Source organism: Nicotiana tabacum, chromosome 10 (genome assembly GCF_000715075.1).
Source record: "Nicotiana tabacum cultivar K326 chromosome 10, ASM71507v2, whole genome shotgun sequence".
Lineage (NCBI taxonomy): Eukaryota > Viridiplantae > Streptophyta > Magnoliopsida > Solanales > Solanaceae > Nicotiana > Nicotiana tabacum.
Window position 1 is genome coordinate 151,679,686 of NC_134089.1, and position 19,921 is coordinate 151,699,606.

The 19,921-nt window shown below is 39.1% G+C and overlaps 1 pseudogene; it reads right to left on the minus strand.

Annotated features, from left to right (window-relative positions):
• Positions 1-14,535: 14,535 nt before the first annotated feature.
• Positions 14,536-15,169, minus strand: LOC142165472 (uncharacterized; annotated as a pseudogene).
• Between the last annotated feature and the right edge of the window lie 4,752 nt (positions 15,170-19,921).

Consider the following 19,921-nt stretch of genomic DNA (forward strand, 5'->3'; position numbering starts at 1 on the left):
ATGCGTACTATACTGTAACTGAAAAGCTTCCAAAAATACCCTCAACTATTTTAAATAAAATTTACGAGAAAGGGATTAAAGTACCCCCTATCGTATGGTAAATGGTTTATAAAAGCCCCTCGTCCATCTATCCGTTTGAAAATATATAGGACGTTAATTCTATTATCAAATTTACCCCCGCGACTAACAGAACTCCATGTGGGCCTCTCATTAAATGATGTGGCATTCTTTCATTTGTCCATGTGGCTTAGTGGGGATGACATTGTATTTGGGTAATTTTTGATCCATTTAACCGATTCGATCCACTCCTTTTACCTTATACCCACTCTTTTAACCCTATACTCACATATCTTACTCATCTTCTTCCCCAATTTAGAACCTAGGTCATCAGGTTGCTTACCTGATTCTTCTTCCCCAAAATTTCTCTTTTTCAAATAATTAAACCTTGTCTTTTTCCTTCGAATCTTGTGGTTGGCTGTAAAAGTTCTGCCTTTATTGAATAACAAAAAATTCAAATGTCTGAAAATTTTGTCTCTTCTGATTCGTCGCGTCGTTATGGTTGTGGTTTAATTGCAAATCATTTTGTGGCTAAGACTCATTTGAATGATTGTTGTTGATTCTACAAATGCCCCAGTTTTGACGAGGAAGCTTCATGTGGTTTGTGGGAATGACGGGATGAAGAGATGCCGCCACATGTGACGATGTTAATCCATAGCTTGAATACTTCAATGAAGTCAGTGGAAGTTGAAAGAAATTATCTGAAGAAGATGGTGGCTAACTTGGAAGATGTTGTTTCTGCTGAAAGACTGAAAATGGAGAAAATAATGGAAGAGGTGGAGGGAATTAATTCAACAAACTTAGAGAAGATCGCTAGGATGGAGGATAAACTACAAAATATAAAGTGGTTTATTGTGTTTTCTTGGGTTGTCTTTGTGTTGGTGCTAGTTTTCAAGATGATGTAGTGTAGTTAAGTTATTATGTAATTCTGTTGATGTTGTAATTTGCAGATGTTTATGGATTAGGTTCAGATATTGTGATTTTGTAGATGCTGTAAATGCTGCATTTGTAATAGTTCTCTGTTGGTCTGAAATGAAGTTTTTTTACCATTTTCTTCACTCCCATACAACATTTTGCATACACGGACAATCACAATAATAAATAGAAACATCTCTTATAGATAAACAAGAAGAACATTGTCATTAATCGAGTAGCAAATATACACTGTTTCAAGATTTAAGCCCAACAAAATATTGCTATTAGACAAGTAAATGTGTGATCCAAAAACCTGTACCACTATCACAATATTTACTTGTTTAAAAACCTAAAACATAAACAAACATCGTGTACTTGAACAGTCATGCAAAAAAAGGTTTTAATGTATATTACATTTATCATTTCTTGCTACACTACTCCCCCTTGCCACTCCCCTTGCCTCTTATATCTTTAAGTTTGACAATCTTTTTCTCTCTCACACAACAGTTAAGCTGTTGTCATTGCCTCCTTCTCCTTCTAGGTAGTTCTCTTCGGGGAGTATGACAGTTTTATTGGTTGTGAGCTATAAGTGTGATCACTTGTGAATGGTATCTTCCTAGTTCTAGAATTTTGTTGATTCTTACGCTGAAGTCTAGTCTTAATATCAGAGACAACCTTAGGCCTCAAAACTAGGTCAGTTTCTACACCAAAGTCTGCTCGAATAAGCCTTCTTCTGGTCTGAATATTCTAACTTAGCATCTGAGTTGCCTAGGTGTCATGACTGGAGTGCTGACTTTGCATCTGAGTATAGAGACTGGATTGCTGACTTGGCTGCTGAGTGTACTGACTGGATAGCTGACTTGGCTACTAAGTGTATTGAATGGATTTCTGACTTGGCATATGAGTGTTCTAACTAGACAGTTGACTTGATTGGCTAGCCTGACTTGGCATTTGTTGGCCTTGTGCTTTAAAACCTGGATTAGGGACCATAAAAAATTCTGATTCTTGGTCTTCAGTTGTCTTAGTGTGGTCTTGCACATTCTTGGACTATGATTATAACCAATTATATTGTAAGTATAAAATACAAATTGTAAGTATAAACAATAGATTACAAGTATACCTCATTAGCTAATGGACAACTTCTTTTATTATGGTTTAGCTTGCTACAAAAACCACAAGTCATTTGAAGACCCTTCCTAGATGTTGACCATCCTCATTGCTTTTTTCTAGCTTCATTCTTCTTTCTTGACCTTTTCACTTTAGGTCTACCAACTAACTTTGCTAATGGTGGTGGTTCTATGGCTTGGTGTGGCTCAACTTTCCAGAATTTTTCACCTCTAACAGATTGCAGTTTGTGCTGATAGACCAACTACCAAGCTTGTTTGGAATACCACCAGTGAATCCCAAGTGTTGGGTCTTGTTTCTTATAGTTGAATGCCCTGATAGCATGAGCACAAGGGATTCCAAACAAGTTCCAAAGTCTGCATGTGCACCTTTGTTGCTCCAGAATCACTGTGTGCCTATCTTCACCTTCACTTATTTCAAAACCTCTTTCTCCATTGAAATTTTACTTTCACTTTGAAGCCATCTCTCTATAATCATTGTATAGCTCCATTGCATATGGGCTGTATTCACCTCTCCAACTGCTAACTTCATCTACTCTATACTTTAGTGATTTATCACCTTCAATTATCAACCAATAAACAAGCAGTTAGTTAACATTAGACTATTTAACAAACAGCTGTCAATTAGTAACATAGTAAAGCAGTTAGTCAATTAGTCAACAGTAACTAACAACAAATTAACAGTAGACTTCACCTTCACTCTTATATCCTCAAGCATCTTCACAATTGGCTTATGTCTAGCTTCAAGAATCCAAGAGTTGAAAGACTCTATAAAGTTGTTGTCCACCATTGGGTTCTTATATTGGGTATCAAAGTAAGCTCTACACCAGCTTATTGGAGGATATTTCAGCAAGTCCCTGACAACATCCTCTGACACTTCATCTAACTATTTCAACATATCGTTAAATTCTTCCGCACATGTGCTCCAGGAACACCACCACATTAATTTTTTCATCTCATTAGTATTTCAATTTTTGCTCCAGTTTGGTTCAATATGCCTTGCACAATATCTATGATATGAATGTGGATATATATTCCTTACAACATCTAATAGACCCTGCACATGAAGAAACATTACATTAACAAACTAAATAACATAATCTGTTGAGTGTAAAAGTTTTGAGCATATGGTAATATACCTTCTGCATATCTGACATGAATGTATATCTTTCACCATCTTTCAAGTTCAAAGAAGCCATCAAGTTCTCAATGAACCACTCCATGTTATTTTTGTTTCCTTATCCACTACAGCCCAAGCTAGTGGATACACATGCTTGCAAGAATCTTGAGCAACAACAACTAACAACATCCCTTTGCATTTGCCTTTTAAAAAGGTTCCATCCAGACCTATAAAAGATCTCAAACCTGCTTTGAATCCACTCTTGAGGACCTAAAAACAGACATACATCCTCAAAAGTCTTCTCTTACCTTCCTCCATTGCATCCTTGAATATCTGCATCACCACATCAGTACCAAAGTTGGTTTCTCTCAACTCTTGAGCATATGCCTCCAACTTGTTGTACTCATCCAAGTAATTGCCCTTCAATTGTTTTAACACCATCCTTTTCACCCTTTTTAACTTTGAATCACTCACATTCAAACTATATTTATCCGCTAAATCAACCTTCATCTCTTTAACCTTAAACTTAGGATTATTTTGAATCTTTCTCTTAAAATTATGTGCTAAAGTAGCAGGAGTAGCTCTTCAGTTCTCAAAAACTTCACTACATTCATGTTCATCCCTCTAAGTTTTTATCTTTACTCCTTGATCTTGCCATCCTTATAAATAAGATATTTAAAGGGACACCCAATCTGACACTTGCATCTAAGTCTTCTCCTATCACTCTTGTCAACCTTAAGGCCCCTCTTATTAGAAATAACATAATAACCAATAACCTCCTTAGCTTCAACAAGATCTTTGAAAGTCATACATTTTTTACCATGTTTTATGCCTATCAAGTTGGTCAGTTACCTCACACTTCTTCTGCCTCTCAAATAAAACTAGGGCATCACTATCATAATTACTATCAACACTTTCAATATCTGTATCATCTTCACTATTATCACAGTTAGAAGCTACAACAACAGGTACACTATCTGTTGTTGTAAACTAGGTTAAAACATGAACATTTAGAGTATCATCCAAAAGGTCAACACCAAATAATTGTACATCAGTGAAACTATCATTAATCAGGGCTTGAATCTTCTTAATCCCTTCATCCTCATCTAACAAAAAATACCTCCTAGATGGGTCAATAAATATCAACTATTGTACCTCAACAAATCCTATCACTTCAGTGTATTCTTTACACAAATCAATATAAGAGAGATGGTCTACTTCATAACCACTCAACAGGTGGACATCTCTCTTAGTATCAGACAGTGTAGGTTCCAATAACCACTCACCCCCATAATTAAAATACAAGTTCACTTTATCCGCCATCTTTCGGATAAAATCACATGCAACAACAATAAAAAAGGCAAAATGGGACCACATCAGCAATATTTAAGATTTAAACAGTATAAATATAAAGATATAAAACCCCACCATCAATTAATTATACAAATTGATAAGTAAAGATTTTGACTACTTATTTGCGCCCTTTTACTTCGTTTTAGCTTAAAAATGCTTAAAGGTATTCCCGAGAACTGATAGACTGTGCTTACTTGCAGGATTATTGGAAAATGAGCCAAAAAGATGAAAATCAACTCAAGAAGGAGTAATTTTGGGCAAGGACTAAAACAAAACAAAAAAGAGCAAAGCGCGGGCCACACAATATTGTGTGCGGCTGCAGAACATGAAGAGACCTATGATGGATTTTCTTTGCAAAATGCGGACCGCACAATTATTGTGCGGCCGCAAAAGATGAGGTTCAGAGAGATGTGATTTTGGTCCATGAAGAAGTGCGGACCACACCATTATTGTGCGGCCGCAGAATCAAAAGTGCGGCTGCACTTAGAAATGTGCAGTCCACAGAAGTCTCTTATGTCAAAGCTCAAGCTCAAGAGTGCGGTTGCACTCATAAATGTGCGGTTCATCGAATTTGAAGAAGTACAGCGACAACCCAGAATTGTGTGGCCGCAGAAGTCCATCCTGTCAAGCCAACATTAAAGTGCGTACTGCACACAGAATTGTACGGCCGCAGAACCTCCATAGGGGCAATTTTGTCTGATAATTTCAACTGTGTATGAATAGTCTTTTTTGTCAAAATTATGTTAAGTTTTGAACAATAGAATGTAGATAGCCATTTTTCCTTTACTTTTTTGGGTAACTTTTTGATAGTTTATCATTTTAACATTGGATTTTCTTCCCTTTATCATTTAATATGAGTTTAATCTTCTTTTCCTCTTTAATTTCTTCATTTTTATCTATGAGTAACTAAATTCTTAGCTAGGATTGTGACTCAACCCTAGTGTGGGTACCTAATGGGTGTTTAATTTAGGGCTTGTTTGTGATTCGGTGAGCGATATTTAGCCTAGTTTTTTCTTGAATTTAAGAATTAATGGTTGCAAACATTGATTCATGCCTAATTGACTTAGACTCTAGTTGAGAAAGAGAGACAAAGTTTAGGAAAACTTGGCTAACAAGGAATTAGGGTGAACTCAGGAAATTGATAGCCCCAATTAAAGGGTTGAATCTTGAGATAGTAAGACCCGACTTGAGTATTTATCACTTGTTTTGTGCATTACCCATTTGGACTTGAGAAAGCTAAATTGGCCAAAACCACTCTAACTACCGGGAGGTATAGAGTGGGTAATTGCATGTGATTGCTATGTTACGACCCCGACCAATCAAACTTATCATAAAGCCCACAATCCGTTAGGTAACCACCTAGATGGAAGTCAATACCCTAATCTTTTATAATCTTGAAAAACAACAATGTCAAAAATATTGTTCTCTAGCTTTTCATTTACAAATATTAGCATAAAAATTAGAAGTAGAAAGAAACAACCAAATATGTGGAAGTGCATTTTGGGCACATCGTGCACTTAGTCTAGATATATACCTAATCCAATTAGTGGTTTGAATTTGGGCGACATCAATTTTTGGCGCTGTTGCCGGGGAGCTAAAAATGGATTTAGCTATATATTCGGTTTTGTGTGTGATTTGTCTTTCTTTCCTTCCGAGGTACTAATCTTTTTGTGAAAACAATTGTAGGTGATATAATGGTTCTCAACAACAATTATCCTCTTGGAAACGTGCCATTGGGGGATGACGAGGAGGATGACCAAGTTGATGAGGTTCCTCTTGAACCTCAAGCAAATAGACGAGGCCGGCCGCCTCAAGACACGTTCATATTCCACCCCCACCTCCTCCAAGAGTGGCGGCACACTAGGTGTTGCTGAATGAAGGATACACAAGTGTCATATTCCTTCCCCGTATTAGGGCGGGAAACTTTTAAATCACAAATGTCATGCTTACACTATTGGAACAACGGGGATTCTTCACCGGGTCTCCGAGTCAAAATGCATACAAGCACTGGAAAGGGTTTGTTGAGACTTGGTGGGGGAGTAAACAAACAAACGTCTCCAAGGATGCTTTGAGGTTGAGGCTATTCCCTTTATCTCTACAGGGGAAGGCTTTGGATTGGTTAGAGAGGTTTCCAAATCATTCTATCAATACATGGGATGAATAGGCCGAGAAATTCATTTCTAAGTTTTTTTCTCCCGAGCATATGGCAACTCTTAGGGATGAGATTCTAGCTTTCAAACAACAACCCAATGAGCCTTTGCATGAGATATGAGAAAGGTATCGTACTATGGTGAAAGAGTATCCGAACAATGACATGACAGAAGTTATGATTCAACAAATTTTTTATAGGGGGATCAATACTACCAATCAGTGCGTGGTCAACCAACTGGCCGGTGGAAATTTCATGACAACACCGTTTGTAGAAGCTTGTGAGATTCTTAATGAAATGGCGAATACTTCATCGGCGTGGATAATTAGAGAAAACGTTCCTCAAGGCGATCCAAATGTGATTCACTTGCATAAAAAATTACATGATCATAAGCAAGCAATTGTCGAGTGACCACCACAATGAATCAACTAGCCAAAGCTCAACTTCAACAAGTTTAAGGTCCCAAGCAAGTAAATGCAATGGAAGGAGTTAGTATGATGGTAAACAAGAGAAGACAAAAGGGTCCTCAAGTGCAAAACCAGGTTGAAAATTATGAGTAAGATGATAGTGGATTTGATCAAGATGGACAATACAATGAACAAGAGGAGGAAGTGCAATATGTGAACAACTTCCAAGGGCAAAGAAACAACAATCAAGGCTCGATTCAACAACAATGGCGACCACAAAGAAATTAAGGAAATTGGAATTCAAACAATCAAGGTAGTTGGAACAATCAAAACAACCAAGGGAATTGGAACAATCAAGGAAATTGGAATGGTCAAAATAACCAAGGCAATTGGAGTGGAAATAATCAAGGCTATTGGGGAGGTAACCACCAAGGAGGGTGGAACAACAACAACAACCGGGGGTCGGGTTTCCAAAGGCCTCTGATGTTTCAACAATCGAGCAATCCACCTCCCTATCCTTCTCAAGGTTTGAGTATTTCCAACAATGAGATGGGCCGAATAGAGAACATGTTCAAACAAATGATGGAGAATAATGCCGACACCGATACTCGATTAGTCTCTCACAACACTTCAATTCGCAATTTGGAAGTTTAATTAGGCCAAATATCGCAAGCTTTGAACACTTACCCTAAGAGGGCACTACCAAGTGATACGGTGGTGAACCAGAAGGGTGGGAACAACACGGGACATGCTATGGCCGTGACTACAAGGAGTGGAAAAGGTGGGGAAGCAACCACCTCAAGTCAAAAGAAAATTATGGATGAGGGACAATTGGTACAAGAAGATGAGATGCCAAACAATGAAGTGCAGGCAAATGATGAGGTGAGAATTGATATTGATGACTATTTGGAGGAGATTCAAAAAGAAGTGAACCCGTCTAGGGAGCACATTGTTGACATACCAGAACCAGTATTGCCAAAGGCTAAGGCACCAATGCCAAGGCCTCCTCCTCCTTGTCCTCAAAGGCTTGCCAATCAAAATGGTGAGAACCAATTTAAAAAGTTCATTGACATGATGAAGAGTGTGTCTATTAATGTGCTATTAGTTGAGGCCTTGGAATAAATGCTGAGATATGCAAAGTTCATGAAGGACTCGGTGACCAAGAAGAGGTCGATGAATTGTGAGACTATAAAGATGACACATCAAGTGAGTGTAATTGTGCACTCAATGGCTCCTAAATTGGAAGATCCGGACCTTTCACAATCCCATGTACAATTGGAAGTGCCGACTTTTACAAAGCTTTATGTGATCTTGGGGCAAGTATAAACTTGATGCCTTATTCGGTGTTCAAAACTTTGGGAATTGGGTAACCAAGACCCACATCCATGAGGTTACAAATGGCGGATCGTACAATGAAGAGACCTTTGGGTATTATTGATGATGTGTTGGTTCGTGTTGACACGTTCTTCCTCCTGGTGGACTTTGTAATTCTTGATTGTGAAGTGGAATATGAGGTGCCTATTATTTTGGGTAGACCTTTCCTTGCTACGGGGAAGGCTCTTGTTGATGTGGAAGCCGGTGAGCTCACTTTCCGGGTGGGTGATGAAAAGGTAGTCTTCCATGTATGCAAATCTATGAGGCAACCAAATAGCAATGAAGTTTATTCGTTTGTGGATTTGGTGACTAATGTGATAATTGATGATGTTAGTGCCACAATAAATGTTGAGGATAATTTGGAAGCCATTTTGCTCAACCTTGATAATGATGAAGAGAAAGAAGGCTATGTGGAATGTGTGAATACATTACAAGGAATAGGGTCGTACACTTATGAACCCTGCAAGTTATCCTTGGATCTTGAAAATTGGAAGACTCCTCTAACAAAGCCCTCAATCGAGGAGCCTCCCACTTTAGAGTTAAAGCCATTACCTTCGCATCTCAGGTATGAATTCCTTGTCCTTCTTATACTTTACCGGTTATTCTTTCCTCTTATTTGACTAACATGCAGGTAGAGTCCACATTGGAGGTGCTATAAAGGAGGAAGAGAGAAATTGGATGGACATTGGCGGATATTCGGGGCATAAGCCCCGCCTTTTGCATGCACAAGATTATTTTGGAGGAGGGTGCCAAATCCTCCGCTGAACATCAAAGGAGGCTAAATGAAGCAATACAAGAGGTTATAAAAAAGGAGATCATAAAATGGTTGGATACCGGGGTTGTTTACCCCATTTTCGATAGTTCATGGACTTCTCCGATGTAATGTGTCCCAAAAAAGGAGGCATGACTGTGGTTACCAATAACAAGAATGAGTTGATTCCTACAAGAACGGTAACCGGATGGAGAGTGTGTATGGACTATCGCAAGCTCAACAAAGTCACAAGAAAAGATCATTTTCCACTTCCCTTCCTTGATCAAATGCTTGATAGGTTGGTCGGCCGTGCTTTCTACTTTCACATGTCCCTATGGCACTTTTGCATTCTCGAGGATGCCATTTGGGTTATGCAATGCACCGGTGACTTTTCAATGGTGTATGATGGCTATCTTCATCGACATGGTGGAGGATATTCTTGAGGTCTTCATGGATGCCTTTCCTGTGGTTGGGAATTCTTTTGATGATTGCTTGAACAATTTGGATAAGGTCTTGGCAAGATGTGAGGAGACTAACTTGGTATTGAATTGGGAGAAATGTCACTTCATGGTCAAGGAAGGCATTATCCTTGGCCACAAGATTTCAAAGAATGGTATTGAGGTCGATAAGGCCAAAATAGAGGTGATTTCTAAACTTCCGCCCCTACATCCATGAAGGGAGTGAGAAGTTTCTTGGGAAATGTGGGGTTATATCGCCGATTCATCAAGGATTTTTCCAAAGTGGTGAACCCCTTGTGTAAGCTTTTGGAGAAGGATGCCAAATTCCATTTCAATGAGGATCGCATGAAGGCATTTGAATTGCTCAAGTTCAAACTGACAACTACTCATATTATCACCACATTGAAGCTTGCCTTTTGAGCTCACGTGTGATACAAGTGATGTGGTAGTTGGAACAATTTTGGGGCAGATAATCAACAAAATCTTCCATCCGGTCTACTATGATAGTAAGACCATGATGATGCCCAAGTCAATTACACAGTGACCAAAAAAGAGCTACGAGATATTGTCTTTGCTATAGAGAAGTTCCGCCTGTACTTGATGAGTACAAAGGTGATTGTCCACACCGATCATGCGTCGCTTCGGTACTTAATGAGCAAGAAATATTCATAGGCGAGGTTAATGCGGTGGGTGCTTCTATTGCAAGAGTTTGATCTAGAGATCCAAGACTGCAAAGGTAGTGAAAATCAAGTGGCGGACCACTTGTCTCAATTGGAGGAGGAGGGGAGGCCACATGATGGCCTAGAGATCAATGATTCCTTCCCCGATGAGTAGCTTCTAGCTATTTCAATGATAGGGATGCCATGGTTTGCCGACTTAGCAAATTATCTTGTGAGTGGCATTATACCGAATGAGTTCTCTTCAAACCAAAGGAAGAAGCTCAAACGGGATTGCCTTGACTATTATTCGGATGAACCGTATCTTTTCTGGATTTGTACTGATGGTGTGATTCGACGATGTGTGCTAGAGGAAAAAGAAGTGAAAATTCTTGAGGCTTGCCACTCTTCACCATATGGTGGTCACCATGGTGGAGCTAGAATGATAACAAAAGTGTTGAGTTGTGGATTATATTGGCCTACTCTCCATAAGGACTCTAGTGATCTAGTCAAGCGTTGTGATGAATGTCAAAGGGCGGATGAGATTTCTAAGAAGAATAAGATGCCCCTCACCACCATCTTGGAAATTGACATCTTTGATGTATGGGGCATTGATTTCATGGGATCGTTCGTGAGCTCTTGTGGGAATACTTACATTTTGGTAGTTGTGGACTATGTGTCAAAATGGGTTGAAGCCATGGCTTTACCCAATAACGAAGCTCGAAGTGCGGTGGCATTTTTGAAGAAGAACATCTTTACAAGATTTGGTACTCCAAGGGTAATCATAAGTGATGGGGGTTCGCATTTTTGCAACAAGGCTTTTGATACCTTACTCACCAAGTATGGTGTCACTTGCAAAGTCTCGACCCCCTATTACCCTCAAGCAAGCAGACAAGTGGAAGTCTCTAACAGGTAGATCAAGAGTATTTTATCAAAGACAGTGAATGCCAACCGGGCGGATTGGTCAAGAAAACTTGATGATGCTTTATGGGCTTATAGGACGGCTTACAAAACACCGATTGGGATGTCTCCATATTGATTGGTGTTTGGAAAGGCTTGTCATATTCTGGTGGAACTTGAGTATAAGGCTATGTGGGCATTGAAGAAGCTTAATGTAATAGCCCAGCCCGCTAGTGATATTGTCCGCTCTGGACATAGGCCCTCACGGGTTTAAAATACATCACTAGGGTCTAAGGCTTGTTAACTTATATACCCAGCATCTCACTTGTGTTTTGCCGATGTGGGACTCTGTCTAAAGCATGGGGTGTTACATACACCCCCTCTTATGGACTCAGCATCCTCGCTGAGGTTTGCCCCACCGTATGGGATTTGCCTACACTCAGCACTGAGGTTTGCTCCACCTAACTAAGATTTATCTAAACTCAGTTGAACTCTGACCCACTATCGGCAAGGCTGATACAAGAGTGGCTCGGATACCTTCTGTAATAGCCTTTTGTCACGACCCATTTCCTGAACAAGCCGGGACCGACACTCGATCACTAAACATGACCGAGCGAACCATCTCTGCTAATGAAATCTATTATAACTCCAAACTTTATATGCAACAAGGCAATACTCTAACCAAATATTTTTTATTAATTTAAACATTTAAATAAATCAACTCCAAAACATTGTTCATAGTAACCAACGAAATACTGCTAAGTTATTATCAAAAACATCTGAATCTTAACCCAACGACTATGTCTATGAAGCCTCTACTGATAAACTGACTCACTGCTCAGGACATGAGATTTCCTGGCCAGTTCTCTAAGTAACAAAGAAATAACTAAATAAAGATGACTCTAAGGAATGCTCCACGAACAAAAGCGGAGCTCACCAATAGCACTGGAAGAGAAGGAAGTCCTAACTCGTAGCCTGCTCGCCTGCAAATCCGGTTCCTACGTTGTACCGCAGACCAATGTAGGTTCCCAAAAGAGAACGTTAGTACCATCCATTGTACTCAATGAGTCTCAACAACAGGGGGCGAAACTTTAATAACATATACATTATGAGCAAAGGTTCTAAATGCATGTAAAACATAAAGCTTATAAGAATAATTCTAAATAATTGCATAATAGCAGTTTATGAATATTCTAAAAGAAATTCTTTTCTTTTTCTTTCTTATAAAAAAACTACTTCACTTTATACTTTGGTAGTTCCAACTATCCTGACTTAATTCTGTCTCAGTCACTGTGTGATCGGCACGGGTTCGATCCCAACCTGATCGAATAGGCCCAATCCACGAGGTGCCACTCGCTTCATGGTTCTCAATGCTCATGTCTCATACCTTAGCATGGCTAAGCAAATTCTCAGCAACGAGACCCTCGGCTTGTATGCTCCCTACTTTGGCACAAGTAGTTTCAGGAAGTCAACGCCTTGGTCAGGACCCTAGGCTTGGACGGTGACCCCTTCTCAGAATAAATGATACTCCCAAAAATCTTTTCTTTCTAAAACTTCTTCTTGTGACTTTTCAAGTCTAAATCTTTTATACATACTCATACTGGTATCCTTAAATGTAAGGCATGGCATAAGAATGAAATAAACATTCAAAGGTATTTATAAAGGTTCTTGATCCTTCATGAATTTTCAACATGAAAATGGCATATAAGAATAATATAAAAATCTGGAATTTATGCACATATATCCAAATAATCATCTAAACTTTAGCTAGAAAATAATTCTAAGCTAATAGGTACTTACTACTCCAATTAAATATATATTAACTCTTTTATGCAATTCATCAAACACCTTGTGTGCGTGCTTTTATGAGTTAAACCACTTTAGTAAAGGTTGTATCAACTCACCTCAATTTCTCCTTTCAAGCAACAATGTAAGTTCCAATTCTTTTAATCAACTCAACGATCAAATATTACAATGATAAGTCACAATAAGTATCCAACGTCCCAAAAGCATTAATCTTTTGTCAACTCTAAGAACTTTAGGTTCAACTTCTAAATTTCTAAGTTTTGGGGTGAGGTCTTATTCTAACAATCCTTTACTGCCTCTAACAACCTTAACCCGTCATAACAATCCAATAAAAATGAAGAATTTATCTATTAACACCAAAAACTTAACTCGTATTTGATGGGTGTTCTTGAGGTTTTGTAAAACTTTCCTATGAATTTACCTTATTAGGGTGTTAGATTCTAGTATATAATGATGTTATAGCTTACAATTTCGTAAAAAGAATTACCTCAGTCGTGGCCTAAAGAAGGTCTTGCGAAATAGCTCTCAATGACCGGTACACTGCTTTGTTCTTGCTCCTAGACCTCTCGTTGTTTTCCAAAGGCTTTAAGCCTTTTTGCCTCTACGTGACTAAACAGAACCAAGTTCTGTTTTGCTTAAGGCTTTAAGCCTTTTGTTTCCCAACATGGGCTTTAGGCCCTTTCCCCTTTTTTTTAAACTAGTAATTAATGATATTCACTTTTAATAATTAATAATATTAAAATTATTAATATTTCCCTAATTGTATATCCAATTATTTAAGTGTATATATACACATATATATACATACATACATACATACATATACATAAATACATATACATATACATATATATATATATATATATATATATTTCACTATAGGCAAGATAAAAATAATAGTAATAATAATAATTTAGTTCTATAATTAGCGTATCTTGAAACTTTTATAAATTTGAGGAGTGTTACAATCTTCCCTCCTTAAAAACATTCGTCCTCGAATGTTGCTAGGGCCTTATTCTTAAGCTAACAATCATTCCTTAGGTCCTTGAACCTCTTAAGTTTTCTTAGCACTACTCACTTTTCCAAGGGACTCAAAATTTTGGCTAACTCCCTAAATTTTCAAAAATTTCGGCAGAGTTTCCCTTGTAAATTGGACTATCCAAAAACCTTTCCCTATCATAAATACCACAACTACACCAACAACAACCAAATATATCATAACAGGCCATTCATAGGCACCATACACATCTCATATATTAATTACTCACACTCCGGCAAGGAGGTACTACAATAACTAAAAAGAATCTAAAGTACAACACTTTAGCAAAAGTAAATCACTTTAATGAATTAAATATACTCTGGCATAAACTAAATCACTACAACAACTAAATATAATCTAGCAAGGACATAAGCATTTGCTAACTTGTATTTAATAAATAAAATATAAATGTCAAGCCAAACCTAGGTTCACATACCTTGTTACTCAAATAAATAAGGATACTTCTTCCTCATATCTTCCTCGACCTCCCACGTAGCTTCTTTTGAATCATGATTACTCCACAAAACTTTTACCGATGCTATATCTTTTGTTCTCAACTTTCTTACTTGTCTATCGAGAATTTCTATAGGTACCTCTTCATAAGTCAAACCTTCTTTAATTTCTATGGTATCGATAGGTATTATGTGCGACTCATCATGAATGTACTTTCTAAGCATAGACACATGAAAGACAAATGAACAGAGGATAACTCAACGGGTAACGCTAGCTTATAAGCCACGTTTCCTTTCTTTTCTAGAATTTCATAAGGTCTGATAAATCTAGGGCTAAGTTTCCCTTTCTTACCAAACCTCATAACTCCTTTCATTGGTGAAACTTTCAAATATACCTTCTCACCAACCATGAACTCTAAATCACGATGCCTCTTGTCAGAATAAGACTTTTGACGACTCTGAGCCTCTTTAAGTCTTTCTCTAATTAGCTGAACTTTCTCCAAAACCTTACAAACAAGCTCTGGACCAATCAATGACACCTCTTCTAGTTCAAACCAACCCACTGGATACCTACATCTTCGCCCATACATCGCTTCATAAGGAGCCATACCAATGCTGGCCTGATAGCTGTTATTGTAAGCAAATTGTATAAGTGGCAAATGATCATCCCAATTACCTCCAAAATCTATAACACACGCACACAACATATCTTCGAGAGTTTGAATGGTCTTTTCTGCCTGGCCATCGGTCTGTGGATGAAAAGGAGTGCTTAAATTGACCTTGGTACCTACTGAGGGCCTCTGTCAAATATGATTGAAAATGGAGTACCATGTAATCGGACTATTTCTTTGATGTACAACTGCGCATATTGCTCTGCGAAATCTGACGTCTTTACTGGTAGGAAATGAGCGGACTTTGTCAGTTGGTCTACAATAACCCAAATTGAATCATGTTTATGGTATGTGCAAAGTAGACCTACTACAAAATCCATATTAATCATCTCCCACTTCCACTGTGGTATCTCTATGTCTTGAGCTAGGCCACTAGGCCTCTGATGCCCGGCTTTGACTTGCTGGCAATTTAAACATTTAGCCACATGACTTGCTACTTGTTTCTTCATGCCTTTCTACCAATATAACTCTTTCAAATCTAGATACATTTTGGTAGCACCTGGGTGGATAGAGTACCTCGAACTGTGAGCTTCATCCATTTTGGCCTTCCTAAGACCATCTACATCATGCACACATAACCGATCATTCAACTTCAAAACTCTGTCACTTCCTAGAGTGAAAGTAGTGATTTCTTTACTTCTGACTCCTTTTAATTTCACTAAATACAGATCTTCGTCTTGCTTAGACTTAACATGCGCAACAAGGGAGGATTGCGCTAAGGCATAGATCGCCTTTGTACTGCAAGATGGGCCAAGACACCCATTGACTTCCTACTAAGTGCATCTGTTACCATATTAGCTTTGCCCGGGTGATAAAGGATATTGATGTAATAATCTTTCAATAGCTCGAGCCACCTTCTCTGTCTCAAATTTAGTTCTTTTTGCTTGAAAATGTACTAGTGGCTTTTGTGATATGTAAACACTTCAGAATGCTCGCCATAAAGGTAGTGTCACCATATTTTTAATGCAAACACCACTGCTGCAAACTCCAAGTCGTATGTGGGGTAGTTCTTTTCATGATTCTTTAACTGCCTGGAAGCATAAGCAATAACTTTTCCATTTTGAATAAGAACACAACCAAGGCCCACTCTGGAGGCATCACAATACACTGTGAACCCACTCGAACCTGTCGGCAAGGTTAACACAGGTGCAGTGGTCAGCCTCTTCTTTAACTCTTGAAAACTCTGCTCACAAGCGTCTGACCATTGGAACTTAACTGCTTTCTGAGTCAACATAGTTAATGGAGCTGCAAGTGAGGAAAACCCCGCCACAAACCTTCTATAGTAGCCAGCTAACCCCAAAAAACTCCTGATTTCGGTTGGTGTTGTCCGCCTAGGCTAGTTCTTGACTGCTTCTGTCTTTTGAGGGTCTACTATTATTCCTTCACTAGATACCACGTGGCCTAAGAATGCCATTGACTGCAACTAGAACTCACATTTTGAAAACTTGGCATAAAGCTCATTCTCCTTCAAGGCCTGCGAGGCTATTCTAAGGTGTTATGTATGATCTTCTTTGCTCTTAGAGTATACCAAAATATCGTCTATAAACACAATAATAAAGGTATCTAGGAATGGCTTGAAAACTCTGTTCATGAGGTCCATGAATGCAGCTGGAGCATTTGTCAACCCGAAGGACATCACTAGAAATTCATAATGCCCGTAGCGAGTTCTAAAGGCTGTTTTAGATATATCCTCTTTTCTGATTCTCAACTGATGGTACCCCAACCTCAAATCTATTTTTGAAAAGTACTTTGCACCCTGAAGTTGATCAAATAAATCATCAATTCTTGGCAGTGGGTACTTGTTCTTAATGGTTACTTTATTTAACTGCCGATAGTCGACACATATTCTGCGAGACCCATCATTCTTCTTGACAAATAGGACTGGGGCACCCCACAGTGAAACACTCAGTCTGATGAAGCCCTTGTCAAGAAGGTCTTTCAATTGTTCTCTCAACTCATTAAGTTCTGTTGGAGCCATCCTATAAGGAGGTATAGATATGGGCTGAGTGCCTAGCATGAGATCAATGCCGAAGTCTATGATTCTTTTGGGAGGATGTCCGGGAAGGTCATCTGGGAAAACTTCTGGAAATTCTCTAACAACTGGCACTGATTGAAGAGCTGGTGGTCCTGATTCTGGATTAATAATGTGAGCCAAATAGGCGAGACACCCATTACCGTCATTCGTTGTGCCTTAAGGTAAGAAATAAACTTACCTACAAGCGATGCTGAACTACCCTTCCACTCTAAGACTTCTTCATTTAGAAATTGGAACCTGACTATCTTGGCATGACAATCTAACATGGCATAGCACGAAGAAAACCAATCCATACCCAAGATCACATCAAAATCCACTATTTCTAACTCTATGAGATCGACCTTTGGTGTTGCGACCTTAGACTGAAACTATATAACCTCTATAGACTCCGGTGACTTTCACTGACTCGCCAACTAGAGTAGATACTAGGAATGACTCACTAAGTTGTTCAAGTTCTAGTCCGAGGTTAATTGCAAAGTATAGAGTCACATATGAAAACGTTGAACCAGAATCCATTATGGCATAAGCATTATGTGAGCAGACTAAAAGTATACCTGTAATAACTTCTACAGATGCCTCGCACTCTGATGATGAAGTGTAGCAAACAAACGGGGTTGTCCCCCTCCCTGAGTAACTTGGTCTGCACCTCTACCTGCTCCATGCCCGGTATGATTATGAGAACTATGAGCCTAATGTGGTGCAACTGCAGTAGCTGAGGAACTAGAAGGACGAGTTGATCCACCACTGAAATTACGTTGCAACTTTGGGCAGTTGGCCTTTATATGACCAATGTCTCCACAATGGTAGCAACCATGAAACCCGAGCTTGCACTGACCTGAATGTTGCCGCTTACATGTTCCACAAAGACTTTGCTGGTGTGAATGTTGCTCAGCATGACTCTGGCTATGTGAGGATGATGTCCTAAAATTCTGATTCTGGCGAGACTGATTTCCATAACTTTGAGTACGTCTGAAGGAAGACCCACCACCTGACTGATGACTGGACTAAGCTGGTGCTAATGACTCCTTATTAGAGGAATCCCTTCCACCTCCACTGGATGTACCATTAAACATGCCCGTTGTCCGGGCTTTCTTGTTATGCTCTTTTTTTTCTCTCCTTAGTTGTCTGTCTTTTTCTAAGTGCTTGGCAAATCCCACAACAGAGGAGAAGGCTTTCATCCCTACTGCTGCAGTTGATGTCGTATCCTTAATGTAGTAAGCTAAACCTCCAACAAACCTGCGAATCTTTGCTTTTTCAGTCTTAACCATGTGAGGAGCATGTTTAGCTAACCTTATGAATTCCATGAGTACTCTTGCACACTTTTATTCCATTGCTTGAGCTGTTCGAACTCTGTAACCTTAGTTTCCCTATCCTCTTCTGGGATAAAGTTAGCCATGAAGGCCTCTTCAAATTCTTCCCAAGTAGGTGGACCATCATCTTCATCTCTTTTCTTTTCCCACATCTCAAACCATCATAAAGTTAGCCAGTCACATCTCTAAGCTGGTAAGCAGCTAGCTCCACAGCTTCATCATCAAATGCTTTCATCACTCGGAGGGTTTTCTTGAGATCCTCCAGCCACAACATCGGATCGTCATCAACTATAGAATCATGGAACACTAGAGGATTCAACTTCAAAAATTCATTCACTCTTGAGGATTCAGAATTGTTCTGTCTATTTGATTGAGGTGGAATCTCATCTCTTCTCTCGTTCTGGTTGGCCATAAAGGCTTTAAACATCTCTATAGCACTATTGACAGCATTAAACATCTAACCCACCACGGGAGATATAGTTGCCTGAGCCAGAGCTACTGTTGGAGGCAACACTGGATCATGAGGTACTGGATCATCATGCTCCACCCCTTCTTCTTGTTCAGCCCGAGGTACTTGGACTCCCTTTGTGGATTTTCCCCTCCTTTTCTGAGTCGAAGCCTTTTTAGTTCTACCTTGAGCCATAATAGTAGCGATAGTTTCTTGAGCAACATCTTGAGTGTCGGTGTCAGAGTTGCGTGTACGAGCCATTTCTGCGAGTTTTGGAGAAACAATTAAATTAGATAATTTCTTAGAGTTAGACTCTACTGCATGATCTAAAGTATGAAAAAATAGACTTTTCCTAAATGCTTGTAGCCTCCTGTTTATAAGTATGACACGCTTCATACGCATAAACAAGACTCTACTAACACGACTTCATAGACCCCTAGGACTCCATAAACCTGAGGCTCTGATACCATCTGTAACAGCCCAACCCGCTAGTAATATTGTCCGCTCTAGGCCTAGGCCCTCACGGGTTTAAAATACATCACTAGGGTCTAAGGCTTGTTAACTTATATACCCAACATCCCTCTTGTGTTTTGCCGATGTGAGACTCTGTCTAAAGCCTGGGGTGTTACACTTAATCTTGAATGAGATGTTGCCGACAACTTAAGGGTGATATAATTGAATGAGCTAGATGAGTTCCGGTACCATGCATATACAAGTTCATCCTTATATAAGGAGAAGATGAAGTACCTCCATGACAAGTACATTCGGAGCAAGGAATTTAAAGAAGGTGATCTTGTGTTATTGTTCAATTCTTGGTTACGGATGTTTCCGGGAAAGTTGAAATCAAAATGTAGTGGCCCATTTGAGGTTGTTGGTGTGACACCATTCGTTGCATT